Source organism: Varroa jacobsoni, unplaced genomic scaffold, assembly GCF_002532875.2.
Source record: "Varroa jacobsoni isolate VJ856 unplaced genomic scaffold, vjacob_1.0 scaffold_1305, whole genome shotgun sequence".
NCBI classification, from domain to species: Eukaryota; Metazoa; Arthropoda; class Arachnida; order Mesostigmata; family Varroidae; genus Varroa; species Varroa jacobsoni.
In genome coordinates, this window is record NW_019214207.1 from 47,389 (window position 1) to 68,503 (window position 21,115).

Sequence of the window (21,115 nt, forward strand, 5' to 3'; positions counted from 1 at the left end):
GTATTCAAGCCTAGGTTTTTTTTATATTATCTAACTCTCCCTCCCCTCTCCCCTCACCAAAAAAAAAAACTCAATACGCAGGAACTCAAAAGCCTTGTTTGCGCACCTGAGCTCGATCTTGCCGTCGCATTAGCGCCAACCGCGGGAAGATTTTATCAGTAGATGGAATTGATAATACCATGGTTAAATCATGGTGAAGGGCAAAATCGCCGGTCTCATCGCATTCGTTTGCGATGAGACCAAAGACATGATGTCAAAAGATCGAGACCACGATTCTTGCCGAGAAAGCTTCCGCTACGGGATTGTGATTGGATTGAATTTTCGGTCAAAGAATTCCTTACTAACTCATTATCCTTTGCATCAACAATAGAATAACAGCCAATCCACGAGGTAGATGAGCATCAAAGGTCTTTCCATAACACTATGAATACAACTGGCCAAATACGGCAACGAACAGTGTGGTGCGGTTTGGTGTTTGTGTCATGTTTATGTTTATGCAAATGTCAGGACTTAGGACGGCGTTATAGCTTTGGAGGAAGCCAATCTGTGCACGTTGCTGTTGCTGCTGCGAGGTAGGTGATACCGCAAGCCATGCCTATTTCGTCTTTGCTACCGATGACCTACCAGTGCCATATGGGCAACGAGATTTGGCAAAGCGTTGATTGCCTAGCTAGTCTAGAGAACCAAGCAACCCTTAGCAACTGTGCCCGGAAATACGTGTGAAGGTCCCGCTGGCAGAAAACAGGGATCGAAAGGGGAATGGTGGTAGGGCAGTAGTATGTTGGCTGTGACGAAACTCAAGTTTATACTACCCTATGCTGGGGTGTCGTTAAGGATGTCAGGAGGGCCAGTCGTTTGAGGGAGCAAACCGTTGGGTAACGGTTGGGAATAGCGTGGCTCAATGTAGTTTTGCTCGAGAGAAAGCGCAGGAGAGAGCGAGAGAGAAAGAGGGGGGTAAGAGATAGAGGGAAAGAAAGAAAAGGTCGTAGTGAACGTAGTTCTCGAGTCTATTGGAAGCTCGGGAATTGCGCTAATTTATGGAACGTCGTCATAAGCATATTTTATTCCTTTATTCCTTGCGTCTCCCGGCGCTACCTCTGACACGGGTCGAAAGACTGGCCGACAAGCTGCCAGCCATTATAGTTACTACGGGACGGCAAAAGCCAGCGGGGGCAACACATGGAGCCGGTCGCCATTTCGCGCCGCACGCTTAGTTTCGTTGCAAACGACTAACCACCCTCCAGAAGAGCTTGAGAGCAAGACGAAGTGCTAAAGGGGATAATCTGGGGTAGTAACAGGGAACAGAGACAGGATGGCGGGAGGATAATGCTAGAAGTCTTGCCTTTCACCAGCAGAGAGCTGCTATCGTATTCGTCATGCAAATGAGAATAAGTGCTGCACACGGCAGGCACCGAGACTACTCTGTTCAGCCACAACGGCAGAAGTATGTTCGTGTGTATAGTACAACGAACGAAGCATCTATCATGGAATGATGGGAAACAGAAAAGCTTGCCTGCTTCGTCTTGCCTTTTATCACCTCGTGGCTCTCGCCTAGTTTTGCTTTTTACCCCGGAGCCCCCGTTCCTGCTGAGGCGACAGAGCAGCAGCAGCAAAGGCTGGTTGGCGATGGTGGTATTGGTGAGGGCGGCAACTGCAAATAGGCACCCGCTAGCAGCAAGGCTAGCGGTAATACCGGGGTACAGGGGCGGGGGGTAGGAGGGCACAGAACTAGTTGTACAACAACTCTTGACAACAGAGGCTACTGCTAGGTTTACAGCCAACTGAAAAAGAAAACGATTGCCAAAGAGAGAACCGGTGTCTTTTGAGCTGCTGTGCTCAAAGCGGGTCCAACTTGCCGCCAAAGAGTTAGTCTACTGCCGACTTTTAACGTGTAAGCAAAATGTGGCCGAGCAAACAGATGACCAACATCTCCACCTAGCTGCGTTGCCGACATGCGTTGACTACGTAGTTAGATGGGATCTTCTATCTTCCCATATAGCAATAGCAGCAAGCGGCAACGGCAGAGAGACCCGGTAACCGTTCGAGAGGTCCCTTCATGGCTAAATACGGCAGGAATACGAAGCAAGGCCAGTGAACGCGGTAGATATCAAGCGGAAATCCAGCTGAGGTGAACCAGCTAGAGATAGGTGAGAGAGAGGAAATAGGATAAAAAGGAGAGAGCAACGTACGAGATAAACGAGAAGAGTGAGGCAGAACTCTAGACAGTAGATCTAGATCGACTCACTTGCTCTCTCAGATTTCGTGGTAGAGTTTACGTTGTTAGACCCAGTCCGTCCGATGGCTGACGTGGCGAGGCTGCAATCTCCGCCGCAAGTTTGAAAGACCCAAAGTTAGTCATCAAAAATCTGCCGCTACTACTACTGCTGTGGCCAACCGGCGCTGCTGGCGATGGTTGTCCTAACTAAGACTGAGTCTTGGTTAGTGGCGGGCCAGCTAGCCGGCTAACTAGCCTGCCTGCCTCCCTCTCTCCTTCCATCGGTGGACTGAAAAGTAGGATGTAGTAGTTGGACGTCGACGCGGTCAACGGAGCCGCTTAGTCGACGAGCTAAGCTCTTCCACAAATGACTAAGTGACCCATACATATGCAAATAGACTCGCTGCCTGATGGTGAGTATGTGTGCTTGTCCGTCCACGGTTCGTCCTCCCGTATGCCAGCAGCGACAGCGGCTTCCATGATCCCAGGACCCTACCGCCCTCCAGTCGATTCTGCTTAAGCCGACCTTTGGCACTGGTGAGCTGTTTGGTTAGCAGGCGTCGTACTGATGATGCTGCTCGCAGTCTGGCTCATTGCAGCCGTAGCAACAGCAGCTCGGCTATAGCGTCAGCTTCTGCTATTAGGCTTAATTGATATGGATTCACTTAGTGAACGAACACCACTAAGTTTCTTTCTCTCATTTGCTGTTGGTGATGCTGGTAGCCGCTCTCGTTCGATCTCTGTTTCTCTTTTTTTTTCTGCGCCGATTTCCAGGACACTCGCTGAGCACAGCTCAGTGGGAAAAGCTTTTTCCTTTATTTTCCTATAGACCGATCGTGCGAGCGGCGAGCGGAACGCCTAAAATAGCGCCTACAACAATCAACTAGTTGAAGTGCCCGACTTTCCTATTCCATCTGAACCCGTGTATTCGTAAGGTGATGGCAAAGCCATACCACTAATTCCCTTAACATTGTCCCTGACGCTGCGACAGTCCCGCTTCAATTCGACAGAGCTTTCAAGCTTTTTTTCCAGTTTTTCTCCAGTTTTTTCCAGTGCTTCTTGTTCTACGTCTGCTATCGTCGTTAGGATTTCTATCAGACAGTTGGCTCTCAGTACGGAACGAATTCTATCTATACTTAAGTTCGAACCTAGACCACAACCTCTTTCTAGAAATCACAAGGGGGAGAGTAAGGGGCCTCCTGTGCCTAAGATGCAGCTGTAAAACATGTTTCGCAGATTGCATAGATACGGCATAACAAAATGAAACGTCATCCGGTGGCTGCCTTTAAATGATGTAATACTATGCGGACAAGATCCAGAAATCAGAGATGGGCAGTAACAGAGGCCTTGACCTCATCCACGTGAAGCTCACACCCGTTGACGAGGTTTGCAACACACAACTGCTGTGTACCAAGCAGACAAGCCGCAAGCGGAATGTGCGGAGAAACGGAACGAGAAAGCGACAAAGTCAGCAAAGCACAGCTATCACGCACATTACCCCCCACCATTCGCACGCTCAGTAACCGCCCGCGTCCCAACGGAGATGGAAATAACAACCTTTCTCATCTTTTGCGTTCCACGTACACGCTCATGGCGTACTGTTTTACGTGTTCCTTTTGCACTGCTTGTCGACTGTTGCCGTTCGCTTTGGCTTCTGGTTGACGGTGGACTGGTCGGTTAGCTACGATGACTACGTCGACGCGCTGAGGGATTTCACAGCCAGTGCGTTCGGTTGCACTTTGGACCACTTCCGGCGTTAACTAGAAAATGCATCTTTCCCGCTTTTATCCCCTACGGTTTCCCACTTCCCCACATCTCCAAGGCGTGCTCGTATGGTTCACCGACCGGCAGACCCATTTCGCTTGCTCTTTCATCGCTGTTATTTGGACGCATAGACCGTGGCTATCGTAGAAGCGTCGGTTCGCTTTTGTCCCGAGGTCTCTTAATGCGTATAGCGTCTCTTAGTTGCCATGCTAGTGCGTTAAGTTATGGTAAGGGACTAGTATCCCTAAAGGGGCGTACGTATGAAGGGATAACAGTGGTGGACAAACTCATCGGATGGGTTTGCTGCCGCTGCCGCTTCTGCTTTCGTTTCGTATGTTCAGATAAGCCAACTCAGGCGTTCGTTACCGTTACTGTTTTTATCGGTCGAAGTAGTAAACATGCGAACTACCAGCAAACGAGCGGGCGCACTAAGAAGCCGAAGCACCAAAACGGAACTTTTGACGTTTTTTTACCCCGTGCTGATCCTCACAATTATAGTCCGAAGACCTACCCAATCTCTTATCCCATTTTGGCTCCCCACAGAGCCCTAGCAGCAAGTCGCCTTCTTTCCACAGACCAGCAACAGATTTTGGCGAAGAACTAGTAGCCGTCGCCATGTCCACCATCGACTACATTGTTCTTATATAGTAGAGTTCTGCGTAAGCCCAGCGGACCGTGTTCGAGACGGTGATAATGATGGTATTTTGTTAGTTTTCTTCTATGACTAAATTACTGTACAACGATTGCGCAACAACATAGCAAAAACGTCCAAAGAGGGAGCCAACCCAATAGGCTTACGTAAATTTAGCATTTCTCATGGTGGCTTCTGTGTTAGATTGTCTGTATGTTAGAAATAGCAACTGTAAGCGGAGGTGTCGACAACGATGGCGGGACCGTAGCTTTCACTACGACTCTTGCTATTTTGGTTACTGGGGCGGCATCGAATGCTGGTTGAGGTTGCACGCGCACCATGTAAGCTACAGCCCAAGGTGAAGCAAATAAGTAGAGACTGGCGGGAAACCAAAGGAAAGCGAAGCCGCCCGAAGAGACCCCTACCACTGCGATCATACAAGACTCAGGTGGAGCCTTCGACGTGAGCAGCGTGCCAAGGTCGCTGCCACTCAGAATTCCCAAGGTCCTAATAACTGGTACTTCTGCTGCCGTTGCAGCGTTGAATCCTACCGGATTTCGTCTTTCGGGCCTTTTGGCGATTCAAAGGTTTCCCGCGAGCATTAGCTTTAGCAACAGTAACAACTCTTTCAGACTCGTTTTTACAGCCACTATTTTATGCTTTCTGGTGCTAACGTAGTTCACCTCAAACGTTGCATAGTTTTGCCTGGTAGTCACCTAGGAGTCTCGTACTTCTTCTTTTTCTAGCCCCACCTTTTTCGCTCTGGATAAAAGACCATAAGAGAAACACACAAGAAAGAAACTAGATAGAGCTGAGCTATGCCCATCTTATTTCTTCATGTCTGTGCCAGCTGGGGCAAATAGAGCGACAACGCTCAGGCGTCGCTCGTCTTTAGTGACTTTCCTTACACAGAGTGAAGCAGCGATGACACTAGGGGAAAACACGGGTTTGGCGGCAACTACAGCTGTAGCAAGTACGACGGGTGCGGCCGTCGATACAAGCAGGATAGTATAAAAAGTTGCCGATTGTTGCGGCCCTGGCATGGCCGTCATCAGCACTGCCACCCAAAGGACACCAGCGGCCCACCAGTTGTTATAATGAGATGTTTTCCCGCCGCTGTTTCTGCTTTTCTACTTCTGTCCAAGATCAGACGACGCGCGAACTGCGTCCCGTCTTTTTTCTTCCATGTTCTGATCGTTTCCGCGCATTGGCTCACGCGTCCATCATAAGCCGCACAACCAAGCAGCTATCGTGCATACACAATGAATTGCATCTGCGGATGAGAAAGAAGGTGGAAGCGAGAAAAGATGAGAACGAAAAATGGGGGCAGGTCGAACATAGAGGTGGAGGACAGTGGGAGTAAAATGAGATTGACGCGTTTCCTTCTCGCGTTCTTGGCTATTCTCTTCGGCTTCTGCGTCTACTTGGCCGGACTGCTTAGCCTAGCTTGCTAACCGAGGGACGCGCGGGGTATCGGTAAGAAAGGACCAACGCTTAAGGACAAACCCACGGCGCTAGTGGTAGTCGTAGCAGGAATGAAAGGGCGGCAATCGCATTGGTGGGCAGACAGACAGACACAAACGACGTCAATGTCGGCTGGTCGAGTAGCGAGTGACGGTTCCCGAGAATTTGTCGGAACCAACCGACGAGCGAGTTAGTCCTACACTGGTACGGCTGATGCAGCTGCTTTGGTAACCGCCATTGCGGGCATCATGATGCAGACCTGGTGATAATAAAAGCACAGGAATGTGTTTCATCCATAAAAAGCACTAAATGATGACGGTAGTGGCTGCAGCAGTAGCAGGTAGTGTCAGTAGTGACTCTATGAAACGCAGAGGGTCTGGTTAGTTCCACCTTCGTTCCCTGAATGAGCAGACAGAGGAGTAAAGAAATGAAATGAGAATCGGCAAAAAGCATTCCAACCTCCTTGTCGAGTGTTGGCCTTTTACGTAAGCTCGGACAGCCAGTAGGCCCCGATTTTGAGCCGATCCTCATTCATTTTCTTGCAGAATTGAAGATACTGCTTCAACCACTCTTATGGCTAATGCCGCCGTGGTACGTCTAGAGGACGTAGCGACGCGGCCACGCAATTATTGAAACCTATCAACTCGCTCACTAAAGCTAAATCTCCTAATGATGGAAAGGCAGATTTTGTTTTTTCGTCGCCTTTCGTTATTACGAATAGTACTTACGACGACATACTCAATTCAAATAGAATTTACAGGTTTAGGCTTGTTATAATCTTTCCTTATCGCCATTAATATTTAGGACGCAATAGTTGAAATATCATTCACTTTCCAATAGACCACCTGTTATTGATGGATGCAAAGCTAAACAACATTTCGGAGAAAATACGTTCGATTAAAAAATATAATTATTATAAGGCGCAAAAGATAATCGAAAAAAAAGTATACAAAAATCCTAAATATACGAGCAGAGATGTTTATTCCATTATTATCTTTATTGTATACCTTTGTGTATTACATTTGCTTCTGTTGAGACAATGTTGCATTAATAAAAAATCTATATATCACATTATTTGTTAGAACATAGATATGTCAGCATTGGTCTCGTGAAGACGTAATCTATAATGTTGAGTGTGAGATATAGCTCTTGCCTATTTGTCATATATTCACTGAAGCTCGCGGCGTATGTCTAACTCTTAGATGAATTGTCCTCAATCATACCTCAACACACACAATACAGAATTAATAGGTTGCTGTTGATAATCAAAATATTATGCCACTAAAAATTTGGCCTCAGGCTCCGGCTGTTATAAATGCATAGACACTGCAATCGGCTAGTTTGGATTGCCATCTACTTTATCTACTGGTACTCTATGATCACAAGCCATTGCGATGGCCTTTCTTGCAGGTTCTTCTTCGTTTTACGTTGGCATTTCCACGACTACGACTACTTCTTCTGTGTCCACACGTCGCCTGATCGAAGACATAGTCGTCGAACGGAAATTCTTGGACTGGTTCTTTTTGCTCTCCCCTTAGCTATGCGCTGTGCCGGCCACTAAGTCCACTTGAAGACATTGGATGATTTTCTGCTAGGCCGTATGTTCGAGGAATGTTCTCACAGTATCACCTTCATAGAATCTTCTCTGTCCTCTTAGAGACTTATTTCGCTGGTGGCTGTTTCTTGCTTGTGCAACGACTGCTTGCCCACTTATAGTACTACTTTATAACCTATGGGGGCGACAAAGTGTACCGAGCCGACTCCAGAATACCGGAATCCCTCTTGATACGGACCTAAAAGACAGACATGCCGAATCCACAACGCTCCGGTTGCCTACGAGATGGTAAAGGCCGTGGTATTAGATACTGATGATAGTGATATAGCAACGTGTAAGAAACGATGGGCTACGACTAAACCTAATAATAGTCATTGAGGTGGCATCGGCTACAGACCCAGCCAGTCATAGTAAGCTACAGCGAATTGCGACAAAGGCGCGCTTCGTGAGCAATAAGTAGCTTATCGCAAGGTAGTAGTCGCTATTCTGCCGGCCTGCCGTCTAGCATTTAGTAACTCGATGTAGCATGAACAGGGAAGACGACCTCGGTCAGACCTCTTTGCCAACGTTTTAGCTTAGTTCTCTTTTTTTATCTTCTTTTCGGCCTGATTTTTTTTGCCACAATTTCTCTCTATCCTTTGACTTTGCAGCGCTTTTGTCCTCGCACAGTGGGATTCTATTTGGCCCTTTACCCTCTTTGTCGAGCATGAAGCTTCCTCTATCATTCTCGTGCTGGCACTTCTCTTTCTTCTATCTCTGCTTTCTCTAACGTCTTGTGCGTCGAATGCAGTCTGCGAAACCAACTTTGCATGACTGTAGCTCCTCGGAAACTCCGCAGTGCTTCTCTTCCTCCGACCAGCTCCCTCTTGTCTCTTTCCGACCGAAACCCTTAGGCTCGCTGCCTTGCAGACCTATCCTCTCCACGTCCTTTAACACACACACACATGGACAGGAATACACATGGACTCATAGAAGCAAGACACCCACAGCTCAGCAACACTTACTGACTCACGTATTACATAGCTAGCTGGTTACATAGCTACTCGACCAGAGCAGTGTAATCTCCAGTTCGAGCGCCACTGCACAGGCCAACGAAGTCAGGTCTGACCCAAGCTGACAAGCCCGCCAAGCTGCAATAGTCTAAACTCCACAAGAGCCAACTGTAACCCAGCCAACTGTGGCAGTACGAGAAAGGATAAGTGTTCTTAAAATTTTATTAAATTCCTTTCCATGCCACCCTTCCTGCTGTAGTTTCACCATCGTCTACGTCCTTCGTTTCAGCTGCTGCTACGGCTCGTTTCCTTACTTTCGTTTTTTTCTTCTTTCCCTTCTTATTCGTTTAAGCCAACGAAAAGAGGAAGCGGGCCTGGGGAACGTCTAACAGCTATCCGTTAACCCGTACCGAGCACTGATCACAGGGGGTAAACAGAATCGGTTAGTTGGCGCTAGCTGCCTAGGCATTGCTGCTGCTGCTGCTGTCACAGCTTCTTCTGAACCTCTTCTTTCTTCGTTTTCGTTTTATTCCATACCTACTGGGTTGTTATTCAGTGTAGCAGAGGTAGCAAGCAAGCGCACGACATTCACAGTCACCGCCAGCGTGCGACTGCTATTGGTAGAGCTGAGCAATGGCTAACTGAGTATGGTGTGAAGCACCGCGTCCTTCACAGGGCTCTACTGGCTTCGGAATGGCAGATGCTGTGGTACTAAATTAGCCAATTTATACGTGCCGCGCTCCATATGCGATTGATTGCTTGTTTGCTCGCATCATAGTCTTCAAGTCAAATGTCTCTGTAATAAGGAGCTCGTGGAAAAGGTTATGAGACGGTTCTCTATCGTGCCGCAAGCTACGTCGTAATTCAGCCGCACTATGGAGGCAATGAACGTGTTAGACGGTTGCTTGTAGCATGGCGCCATTGAAGCACAATCTATAGTACTAACCGATGCGGGAGCCGATCCGCCCCGAACCGAGGATTTCTTGACACCGCATATTGCCTATTGGCAGCCAAGAATCCTCATTCACTCACCTGCGAATATTTTTTTGCTTCCGCTTACGCATTTCTATAAGATGGATATCTCTTTATTTGGGAGACAGACGAATGCGCCGAAACCGTTTTCGTATTATTAGAGTTCAGTTTTTATTAGCTGAACTTATCGCTATAGACAATACAAAAAGTGTAAGCCTGAAGGACCACGAAGACGAACATTTTCACCAAAATAAATGTATTATTTTATATGACAAACTACTCTATTAGTTTTAAGTTGATTTCACAGATTTATGTGATATGCGATTAGGTGGAGCATTTCAAACCTTTAAAAAATCTTTATCTAGTTTCTAATCAATGATCATGGGAAGATTCGAAATCTTGTATCTGAAAATTTACTGATGATTTCTTTCTACAAGCCTGTTTTAGGCACGTTTAAGGTTGTGTACATACCTGTTGCTTTTCATAGTCGACGATTCTGCAATGGACGTTCCCCACGGATATGTCTCAAAAGACAATTAAGTTTGTTCTATTTTTGACCCAGCGGCGCGTTCTTGTGGCTGCCTTATAAAATCAACCAGGTCCTGTATTACCTCTCGTGTAAGAGACAGGCATTTGATACTAGAAGTCAGTGTGGTTAGCTGAAAAACATAATATAACTAACAAATGTAAACTCAAAGCTTATGTTTTAAATTAATGAGACAAAATAATCGAATACCAGGACTAAAGCATTCAATTGCTTTCATTAGTATCCTTTCATTAAGCATCTTCATACGTTAAAGTAGAGCCGAACAAATAATTCTATGTTGATTTATCAGTTTACATCCCAGTCCGTATTATCGTAAGAGACGATTTAAAAAAAAAAACTAATATGCAGAAGTCACAAATTAGAATTCAGATGATAAGAGTTTCCTTCTTGAGAAACGACCTGGACTTGCCGTGCCGCGTCACGTCGCGTCGCTCAGTTCTAGCGAACAGAGACTAAACATATTTCCGAGCACTCTGCCGTTAAGTCTAGGATGCTTCGTATCCCGATCGGGAGCGCGGAGATAAAGAGGGAGAAAAGCTCCAGCTAGTGGGTTCGTCCCCATCGTAGTACCGAATTTCCCTCTCTCATTGCTTAACAATTACCTTTTCTCGCTCCATTTGCAAGGAAGAAGCTTGTTTGATTGTTCGCCAGCACGAAGCAACCCACTCAAACGAAGGCCCCTCAATTCACCGCCTGCTCAAAAGCATTGTCGGCATCGCTGGAGCCATCAGGAGTACCAGAGTCTATAGTGGAAGAGACGAGAACCCACACTAGATCGGAAGATTCAACGGATCTTCTATCCTCAGTATATCCACCCACACAGGCGCTGCTACTACTAGCACCACTCTTATAGTCAATGGGCCCTGACTCGTTCAACTGCTAGTGGCCCGATTCCCTGTCTGCTTTCATAGCCTCAGCAGCTGGCTCTCTCGGTAGCAGCCCATTACCCTTGACTTAACTAAACCAACCCGTTTCTGTCTTCGACTTGCTTACAGGGCCTTAAGCAACTGGACTCCCTTCTCGACTGGCCTTTCAGATTGGAGCCTAAACTAAACGAAACCTCAAGCTAGTTGCCATGACAACTTCAGATCCAACTGGCCACGTACAGATCGCAGAGACAGTTAGTTGGAGTGACTAGGAGCCTTGTAGTACATCAACAGAGAGCAATTGCGATTGCTGCAATTGAAAGCGATGCTAAAAAATCGACAAAGATCTACCACTAAAAAATTCGGAATAAAAAAAAAAGAAATATAAGACTTGAGCGATCACACAAACGGCATCTAAAGTACCCTTGCTTCAATGGGCGTTGCATTGATTGAGTAGCACCTACACCAACTGCTTGATGTACACGCTCCCTAAGTTAGAAGCGTTAACAGGCACCAGAGTATGACATCGCTGATGGGGTGTAAATTTATGTAGTAGACGAAAGTATAATATTATTCATCATAATGCGGTAGAGACAACGTTGACTTTTAGGCATACCTGTTCTTATTAATGGGCCTCAGTATTTATTATAGAAATACTCTCCCGACTGTCGAGAGTTAAATAATCGTTCCTTTTCGAGTGTATGTCAGTACTTAGAAGCTCAAGCGTGCACACACATATATAGTGAAGAAGGTTCTTCATCCGTTAAAATGATTATAGTATCGTATGTGGTAGAAGTGAACAGTAAGCACCATTAATTTTGGGCAAACAGCAAGTAGGCAAGCTTACTTTAAAAATGTTTTTGAAGTGACGCAATTATACATTATAGTGTGTGTCATAACAGATCCTGTTATGTCATTCCATTGAATAACATAATCATTTAGTGGTTTTCCTGCTGTTTACATACGCTCCTGAATTAGTGATACTTATGAGAAGAGTTATAGGTGGTCGCTGATTTAGGCAGCTTGTTGTGTAACACATGAGTACTGCGATACCACATTTAAGGACGATAAATACAATTTAGGTAGAAAACAAAGGTAAAAAAAAGTGATATAAAAATCAGGCCTACATTGGCATCTAAAAATCGAATCACCACGCTGGCTAACTCGTTCTGTGAAGTGAAGGTACTGACGATGGAACGCAGGCACCTACAATAAAATATTTCTATATATCGGAGGTTTTTATAGTTGACCTTTTCAATTTTATCAACATGTATATATAATTGTTTTATTCATTTTTCTCTAGCCACCATTCACTTGAATCGGTCCGGTTCATTAAGAAATAGATAAAACCAATGAACATTTCAACAAGAGTATCCTGGCTAACAAGCTACAAAAAGTGCCACCGTCTGCGCTACTTTCTGCTACCTGCAGCTTAGTCGTAGCCATTTCGTGCACCCATACGCTCGTCATCTTCGTTAATGATTTCACTACTCGCGTATTTCTTTTGCTGGCCCCGTGCCGGTGTTCCTTTTTTAAGTTTTTGTCGAGGCTGATTTTTTCGGTCCACTTTTTTTCGTTAGGACATGAGTGCACGACCGTTTTCAAACAGAAATAAGACGAGCCTTATGTCAGTGATGCGTTCTTTCTCTTGACACCCCGAAAAATTGTCTCGTCGTATAGAGAGCTGAGGTCGACGATGACGACACATCGCTTGCCATCATCGTGCTAGTAGTCGAGTCTTGCCATAGTGTCTATGGGTCGCTATAAGGGCTCTGTGAGACAGAAAAGTGAAAGACCCTGGGGTTCGGTGTGGGTTCAGGGAGAGGTGCGTTGTATGAAAAATGTGGCCCTGGCGAGAGCAATTGATGCTGAAAATTATCCTACGAATGAGAAATCGAACCTAAACACAAAGCAGTGCATGACTGACCAACAATTTTAACAATTATTTGCCTAAACAAGAGCTTAGGTTATATTAAATTGCCAATTTCAACGAAAATTATAAAATGTTTAGCAGAAAATAAGAAGCATCAAAAAGATTTTAGAAGAGTTGAGAAATAATGGTTTTTTTATAGCGACCGTATTCAAATTTTTTTTGTGAAGTAACAAATTTAATATATTCAGTTCATATTATAATAATTACAAGAAAAATATTAACATTGTTAATAGCCGTTGTCATCACCAAAATGCTCTGTTGAAGCCATGTCTGACTGAATAGAACCGGGTTACAATAAATTCATATTGAAATGACGATTTTTTTTTTTTACTAGTTATTATCTCGGACATTGCATCCAGGGAATCACTGTCTTAAAAATGCTCTTTGACTTGCAACGCGCCATCTACCATCACCCATTTTTTTTTTACCTCTATTCCTCCCTATCATTAATGTTGTTCGATCTCATACCGATTTTAGGTCCTCTGTGTTAGAGACCCAACAAATTTGTAGCCCAAATCATGTAAAGTTCCTTACTCATCATCTGCTTTCAAATAAGACATTGCCAGTTCATATCCATGTAACATATCTAAGCGAGCTTAAGGTGTGTACCTAAAAACCAATAAGTGACTTTTTTTTTCATCGAAAACCACATGCAGTAGGTGTGGACATGGTGGCAACGTTAAAAATCCCCGCCGGTATTGTCTGCTATGCAGCGCCTCTCCCTTATTTACATGCCTGTGTAGGTTTGTGAAATACGCTAACAGAATATGAGAGCTATGAAGGCTGAAGGTGGCTTCTACTTACTAGATGCGACGGTAGCCATCCTACATATGAAGTTCCTCATTCTATCGTGTATGTGAATCTCAAGGTGCGCCCAACAAGGTCAGCTCTGTACGGAATGTCAAAAAAAATTAAAAGATCTCGTATAATGACATGGGCTGGCTGGCGGATACATCGCACGCAAGGTTTTGGGACAAGTAGCAAACGTTGCCCTGGTCATGTTTCGCTCACAAATACTGAGTCGGTTGGGAGTAGCGAGTCCGCGTCGTACGACCAGCCTTTAAACATCCGCGAGGCAAGATAAGATGACGGGCCAAAATAAACGAACACTGCAGGGCAGGATCGTTGAAACAGGGTAATCGAAGAATGAGCTCTGCATACCATGCAAATGTACTCATAAAACCAAGAGATCGCCGTTGTTAAGTTTTGGCGCCAAATTTGAGCTGCTTGTTCTAAAACTGATGCCGTTTTTCTGCTGATGTTACTGCTGCTGCATTTGAGCGAAAGTATGTACGACTTCACAAAAAGTCAGAAGACGCTAGCGCCATACATCCCAAGTAGATGAAGCATCAAATGGCTGCCGGGATACGGCAAGGCTGATGCTTCCTGCCTTTATCGAACAGCTTTATAATGTTACGGTGCAGCATACTATCGCTATCAGTTAAGGTTTGGCCCTTGTCGCCCTCGCCGTGCTCTGGAGATTCCCATACACTTTTCTACTTCGGCGTCGGCTGTCGTCGCCATAGCTCCAGACATATAGGTAGACAGACAAGATACACAGGCGACGAATATAGCACAGGCAATCAGCGGACTTGCTCCCGCTGTAGATTCAACGACAAGCGACAAACGACGGGCAATGAAGCTTTGGACTTTGGGTCGGTGGTGGATAAGTCGGAGGTCGTTAGCATCCACGTTTGAGTACGGTTGCTTTCGTAAAGAGTGAAAAGAGGTACGAGGTAAGTACGAATCACTGAGGGAAGGAGACATTGAGGTTGCGTTAGCGGGATCGCTTTCACGGGTGGTACATGTAGGTAGTGCAGGTGGGTGGCGGATGTTTTGGGGCGCGACGAGCCTACCAAGCCTGCTGTCTGTTCGGAAGGAAAGCAAACCGGCTAGTTCCAAGGAACCACGAACCGTGTTTGACTGAAATCGCGAACACTAGTAGAGCTATGTAAAAGGTAACGGAGAAGGTGGAACAACGGGCGAAACATGAGTTCGCGACAGGCTGAACTGAAAATGAAGAGAATGAGGCAGAATAGAATGATGGGCAAATGTGCACGAGGACTCAGAAATCGGTAGCAAGAGAGGAGGGTGCGCTAAAGAAGAATCAGGCCATTCTGAGCACATGGCTTGGGATGGGGTCATAAGCCGTCGTCGAATCTGAATGAGAATCTGAGTAGTGTGAAAAAGTTTTATACCGAACGAAACCACGGGCATGGCTTTAATGCTCCTGGGCGGAAGCAATAACGAAAAGAAGTGCTGTTGTACTAAGGCCTCTGAGGCCAAAGGGAGAGGAAGCTGAAAGCGCTGGAGACGAAAAGGTTTCATGGTAAAATATTATAGCCATATATAAATCAAATATGTGAATATTCCGATATAATAATGGTTAAGCTGTTACTGCAAAGCAGCAGTTCTTTGGTTTAATGCACCTTTTATTATAATCTGAATTTACTTTTTGTACCTTGCAAACCTTATGCTAATTAGAGATCAATTTATTTTCAGATTCAGAGATATATGCAATTAAAATAAATATAAAAAATAATGCTGTTAATTATAATAATATTAATAAGGAAGCTTTGTTTTACTCTAAACTGCATATTTAGATTTGGACAGTAGACAACCCATGCTCGAGTCGCGAAAGGTTCGATCTCAGATTAGAATTTCTCCTCCTTCTGTTGAGAGCTTCACGTTCATCTTTTTACGGGTCGGTAAAATTTCCCAATTATTATATGCAGAAACAAAGCAAAACAGAATATTTTGGAAAAAATCAAGGTATATTTACTTAAATTGTCTGTTCACTGATTTAGCATAAAAAAAAACAGCAATCTCAAAAATTGTGGTCACTTCTTAAAATAGTTGGAGTACCCAGTAAAGATGCTATATTTCGTTTTGGTATATATGATAATGTACCTGAATAATCATTCACGGTTCAGTCAAATATTATACACGGCTTCAGATCGAGCTCGAGCACTGTCAGCTCAAGCCTCTCTATTACTAGTAGATAAGTTCCGCTGCGACAAATGGGTTCTTCATTCTGCGACTCTGAACATTCTGAAGCCGAGCCTAGACTGACTATATGTTGTTTTCCATATAACACTAGTCGCCGAAATTACGTGAAACATACACGTGTAATACTAACTCATTCGCGTCCAGATCGAGATATAGCTCACATCTGAGCCAATATGAATGAGCCTGTGTGAAGATACGATCTTGCATTGTATTATATAATCATACGTTTTTGGCCAACGTGTCAACATTTGCATTATTGCGTTTTTCGAATAAAAAATTGTTCTCAGTTGAGCCAGATTCTTCGCAAATCTTTTTGCTCACACTGTTAAGTAAACGGAAGTTCAGCTGGATAGCCCAGAGCACGCGTTCTATCTGTTGTTCGTAAACTGGCTCGCTGTCTCCCAACCTAACAGTGCCTAATGTTGAATCCGATTCGATCTAGAATCGAAAGTGTTTTATGGCATTGTTAACCGTACGTCCGGTTAAAAACCTTCTAAACTGGTCAGTGATCCAGCATCATTAACTGCCTTAGGCTGGATCATTTACTCTCTGTGTCTCTCTTTATTTAGTGTCTGTCTATCTTAACCCTAAGGGGGTGTCCAGCACTTGCGTGCAAAACCCAGCGAACTGTGCAGGTTCATTTTCGCGCTTACTTCTTAACGTCGGCTTCCGAGTACCAAGCTACTGCCTCCCCCTGTTCACTGTCACCGATCTGTCTGTCTATCGTGCGTGCAACTCATCTTGATATCCTGACGACCTACGGATCTCCATTGAATGATGTCTGCTACAATAGTAATTCTCGAGACGGGTAATTTTCCTTATACGAACCAAGGCTTTGTGAAGCCTGCAGGCATTGCAGAGCAGCCCAACGAGTCAACCAGGATCAAGGGAATGATGGGGTAATCGATCACGTTTGTTGCACTTTCCATTTTCACTTACACAGCTGTGTACAAACGTAGACGGTACGCACCCATATAGGCATGCTTCGGTGGGCAAAGTGGTCCAATAACGGATGATTGGATGAAGTGTGGAGACCGTTATGATTTGACTCACCCTGCCTGGCATCGAGCCTGCTGCTGCTAATGCTGCATGCCTCGATGCAAGGCTACAGGGCATTCTAAAACCAAATTGTTTGAAGACTATTTGAGAGTCTGGTAGGTCATTTCTTCTTTTTCTCTTGTTAGTGTTTGTGTTTGACGCTGCCGGACTCCGCCAGGCTGTTCTGCCTGGTGAAGTGGTTTCTCTGCGGTGCTTCCCCACCTCACGATATTTTAGTGGATTCAAGGCGAGGCGCGCTCCATCCACTCAAGAGCGGAGCAGGCCACAAACTATAGATATGGTCTTTTTTGCGTACGTCTGCCATGCCTTACTCTCAGTGTACTGGCATTGTCCTCGCTCTGTTATTGCTGCCATTCACGTAACTCTCCCCCGTATTTCCCTACATTTCGGTTTTTGCTCGCTGCATCCCAATTCGTCGGCGGTTCTTTTTTCGCTCGACGTCGTTCGATATACCAGCCCTTTGTATAATACGTTTTTCCCCTGAGACAATACTCGGCACTGGCGCCTGCGTTAGTTGGCCCAAGTACCCACGTTTGTACATCCTGTGTGTAGAGACGACTCTAGTACGTCTCCTCTTTTCCCATCGTCGTTTAATCAATCGCTTGGCAAGACAGTTTCTGAGTGTCATCGCTGTCGGGTCAGCCGCGAGTTTTTCTAAAAAGTCGATTGGCGAAGCTTTGGTAGGAGGCCGGCGGTATGAGGTTAAGGCAAATGATCGCAATGAATCGTAGTAAAGAGGAGGGTGCGTTGAACCGCTTCAGCTTTTGCGTTTTATAAGAAAGGAATTTTCGGTACGGTTAGAAGACAACCTGCGGGAGTATCAACATAGAGGGCTAGGGATCACGAAGGTGTTTTCGTGATTTAATTATTGCTTTTGAGCCAATCCGTCTACCGCCGTAGTTTCTGGCGAGGCCCCTACTTCGATGGACCCTCCTACTTTTTTTTGACCACCTCTCTCTCTTTGTTTCTTTCACACACACATAAACTTTGCCTAATTACTCCTCTAATCTTCACGTAATGAGAAATATTTTAAGAGAAGAAAAGGAAAAGCATGTTTCATACTAACAAATCCGCAGAAAACCTACCGAGCGGTCGTTGTCTTCAGTACTTTGCTGGCGGGCTGGTCGACTTATTTAAAAGACTGCTTATTATTAGCTATGAACTAGCTCTATTTCATGCTGAGAAAAAAAAGCGGTCGTCAATGCAACTATGAGCCGTCACAGCGACTCTGTCGAACCTGGTCCCTTCTATCCTTTTTTTGCTAGCTCGCAGGCAAGGGACAAGCAGATTCAACAAGGCCGCACTCTGATCACTCTCTCGGAAAAAAAGAGACTATCGCCTTCCTGTTGCAGACACCGGAGCTTTTGCCTTTTCAAAGATTGCGAGATATTATTAAGGTGAGCGGATTCGAAAGCCTCTTTCCAAATCCAAATGTCTCTGGCGTATTTCTAGGCATTTCCGATGGCGCAATAGGGCCTCGTTGGATCGGATCGTTTGACCCCACTAACCAAAGGCGCGCGTAGAAGAGAAAATAAATCCATAGTTCGGTTTAAAAAATTCGAGGAGAAACGAGTATCTGCTTGTACGCAGTTCGAGCGGCCTTTCGACATCCGGCGCTGGCGTGTACAAAGAATGAAAAGCGCAACCTTGCCACCCAGACTCTATTTGCTCGTTGGGCCTATGGATGGTCTTTGAGCTGCGCGTACGGCTCCGTTCGTTTTGTGAGAGATCGGGTCAGTCAACACGGAGAAAATCGGACGCGGCCGAGCATGTGGATCGTTCTTGGCCTGCTGGCGGTCAGTCGACAGCAGAATGGCTTTGCTCGTTTCTTTCCTTCGTGCCCCATCCTATGTTTTCTTATTTCCACGTTCTTGTTCGTCGTGGCTCCATTCTCCGTTGTGAGTGACCAATGTGGCGTAAAAATGACCAACCGTGACCGCCGCTACCACTAGCACTGTTCCCCAATGACCCCCATTGAAGAGCGCCTGCAGCGAAGAAGACAGACAGAGAAACATAGGAAGATGGGCTGGTTTCTCATGGCTCCTCGAAGTGTACCATCATGATGCGTCTTCCCGATAAGTCAAGTCGACTTTGTAGCAAACAGGCATCGGAGGAAAACCATCGGTCCAGAGTGCCGACCAGTCACGTCTAGGATGGCCAGTGGGCTTTCCCGTCAAACGACTACGTGTCTGTGTGCAAGCCTCAGACAAGCAACCGGCGCTAGTCCGAGCATCTCGCAGGCGACGCCAGTCAAAGCCCCCTGTTCCTTTCGAGTTTCCCCTGCTTCATTCCGTGTCAGACCAAGCTCTCATTTCGTTCCTTCAACGGTCCAGGCGTGCTATATTGGCCCGGAAGGAGGGAACAAGACTCAATTGCGTTTTTTGAAGAAAAGCCCGTTTTAGCCAGGCAACATGAGACCGCTCGAGTTCTCTTGTCACTCCCGCTGCTCAGACTCAACCCGTTGTGGCGGCAGGAGCCAATGCAGTAAAGCGCGACATGACCAACGGCAGTGGCGGAGGCGGCAGATTCATCGCAGGCAACATGCTCTGTGATGTTGTATGTCTCACACGTCGTTGTCCAGCGCTGTCTGTCTGTTCATCCGCTCGCGGGTGTTCCGCTTAGCACTTTTCCGTTCTCTTTTGCATCAAGCCAATAACAGAAGTAACCTCAAAAAGAGCGTAACGCGCAAGACGAGTTGGGGTCGCGGCTAGTTGGCGTCGATGTTGACGTTGTTTTCACTTCTCTCAGTATCGTGGTTGGGGTAGCTGTCGGGGGTTTATCTTGCGCAGCCGACTGCAGCGCTGTAGTAGGTATCGGGTAAGAAAGCAGTCACTGTAGAATTTTTGTTGTTGTATGTATATGTAGTTATAGTAGCGTATTGTCACTTCTCAGTCGTTGCTATATGCTAGCATTGTACATATTTCTGGCATTATATCAAATGAAGAGGGGCGGAAAATGAAGGGGTATAAAAGTGAAAAATCTTAAAACAGTACCATTTGAGTGAACCATTGATAGCGTCACAATAAACGCTGTCAGGAAAGTAAAAAGTGAACATTGCTATAGCTTGTTTAATCATCTCTATGTACATGCATTTATTCAAAAATTGGTTTCATAGATAGCTTTTATGGATTTGCTTAAATGTTACTCCTCAAGCTGGCTTCATTTAATCAATTTTAGAGTGGCTCTTCTAACGCTTAGCGTGTCTGAAACTCTATTAGGGGTTTCTTATCTTACATACGAATTCTTGACCGATTTTTACCCAAACACCCGGTTTGCTTAGCCCTACAAGGGCGGATAATAGGTTCACATTCCCATAACCCTCTCTAGCATGACATTGATCCTATGGGAAAGTTAATATCTTGGATTCAATATACCTACACAAACAAATACAATAGGTTTTAGCATCAGACTGTCGGTGTCGGGAGGTTTCAACACTGTGCTAGATGCAACGGATGTCATACATGTCTAATATATAGACAAGTAGAAAAGATTTCTTCAAATCTAATAAAAATCTTAGGATATTGTGCTCCTCATGTCTGCATACCACCGGACAAACCCTTCCAAGTGCGTTATTGCTATGTGAGTGGTATCTCGTTCCTAACTTTCCCTAAGAAGTTTAACCACCGATTACACAAACAGTTGATGTGTGTACGTGGTCGTCAGAGAGCGCGAAAAGCATAAAGGCAACCACTGCCCACTTAAAATACTCAAAATCCCACTGAGCAGAGGGAACAGACCATACTGTTACATTTTTCTTTAGATAATCAAAAAACGGTCACGACAGCCCATGTCATGATCCTTCTCGCTACGAAATACAGTCTATAAGGATAAGACACTGTTATGTGGCTGTTGGTACCAGTAGTATTCCACATTTGTCGTCTATGTTGACACGCTGTTGTGTTCCATGGGGCACGTAATTTTTGAAGAACAAACAGGGTTCGTCCAGCATTCCTTAGAAGAGTTGTTCTTAGATATGCGATGAATACGAGGGTGATAAGAGGAATTCCTTTTGTCGACCAGCTTAGACCTATCAGCTGCGAACGAACCTATGGTAATTAAAGATTATAATTGTTTGCATCGTGTGCGGTCTCATTTTCGGAATAGAAAA

The 21,115-nt window shown here is 45.3% G+C and overlaps 1 long non-coding RNA gene across 2 annotated transcripts; it reads left to right on the top strand.

Moving 5' to 3' along the window:
* The first annotated feature begins 223 nt into the window (after window positions 1-223).
* On the top strand, window positions 224-13,250 carry LOC111268642 (uncharacterized). 2 transcript variants are annotated; one of them, XR_002685326.2, is made up of 3 exons: window positions 224-572; window positions 7,485-7,917; window positions 10,765-13,250. It is a non-coding gene; the product is annotated as an uncharacterized LOC111268642 (long non-coding RNA). The 2 variants fall into 2 exon arrangements; XR_015314317.1 differs by having other exon boundaries at window positions 7,485-13,250.
* Window positions 13,251-21,115: the final 7,865 nt, after the last annotated feature.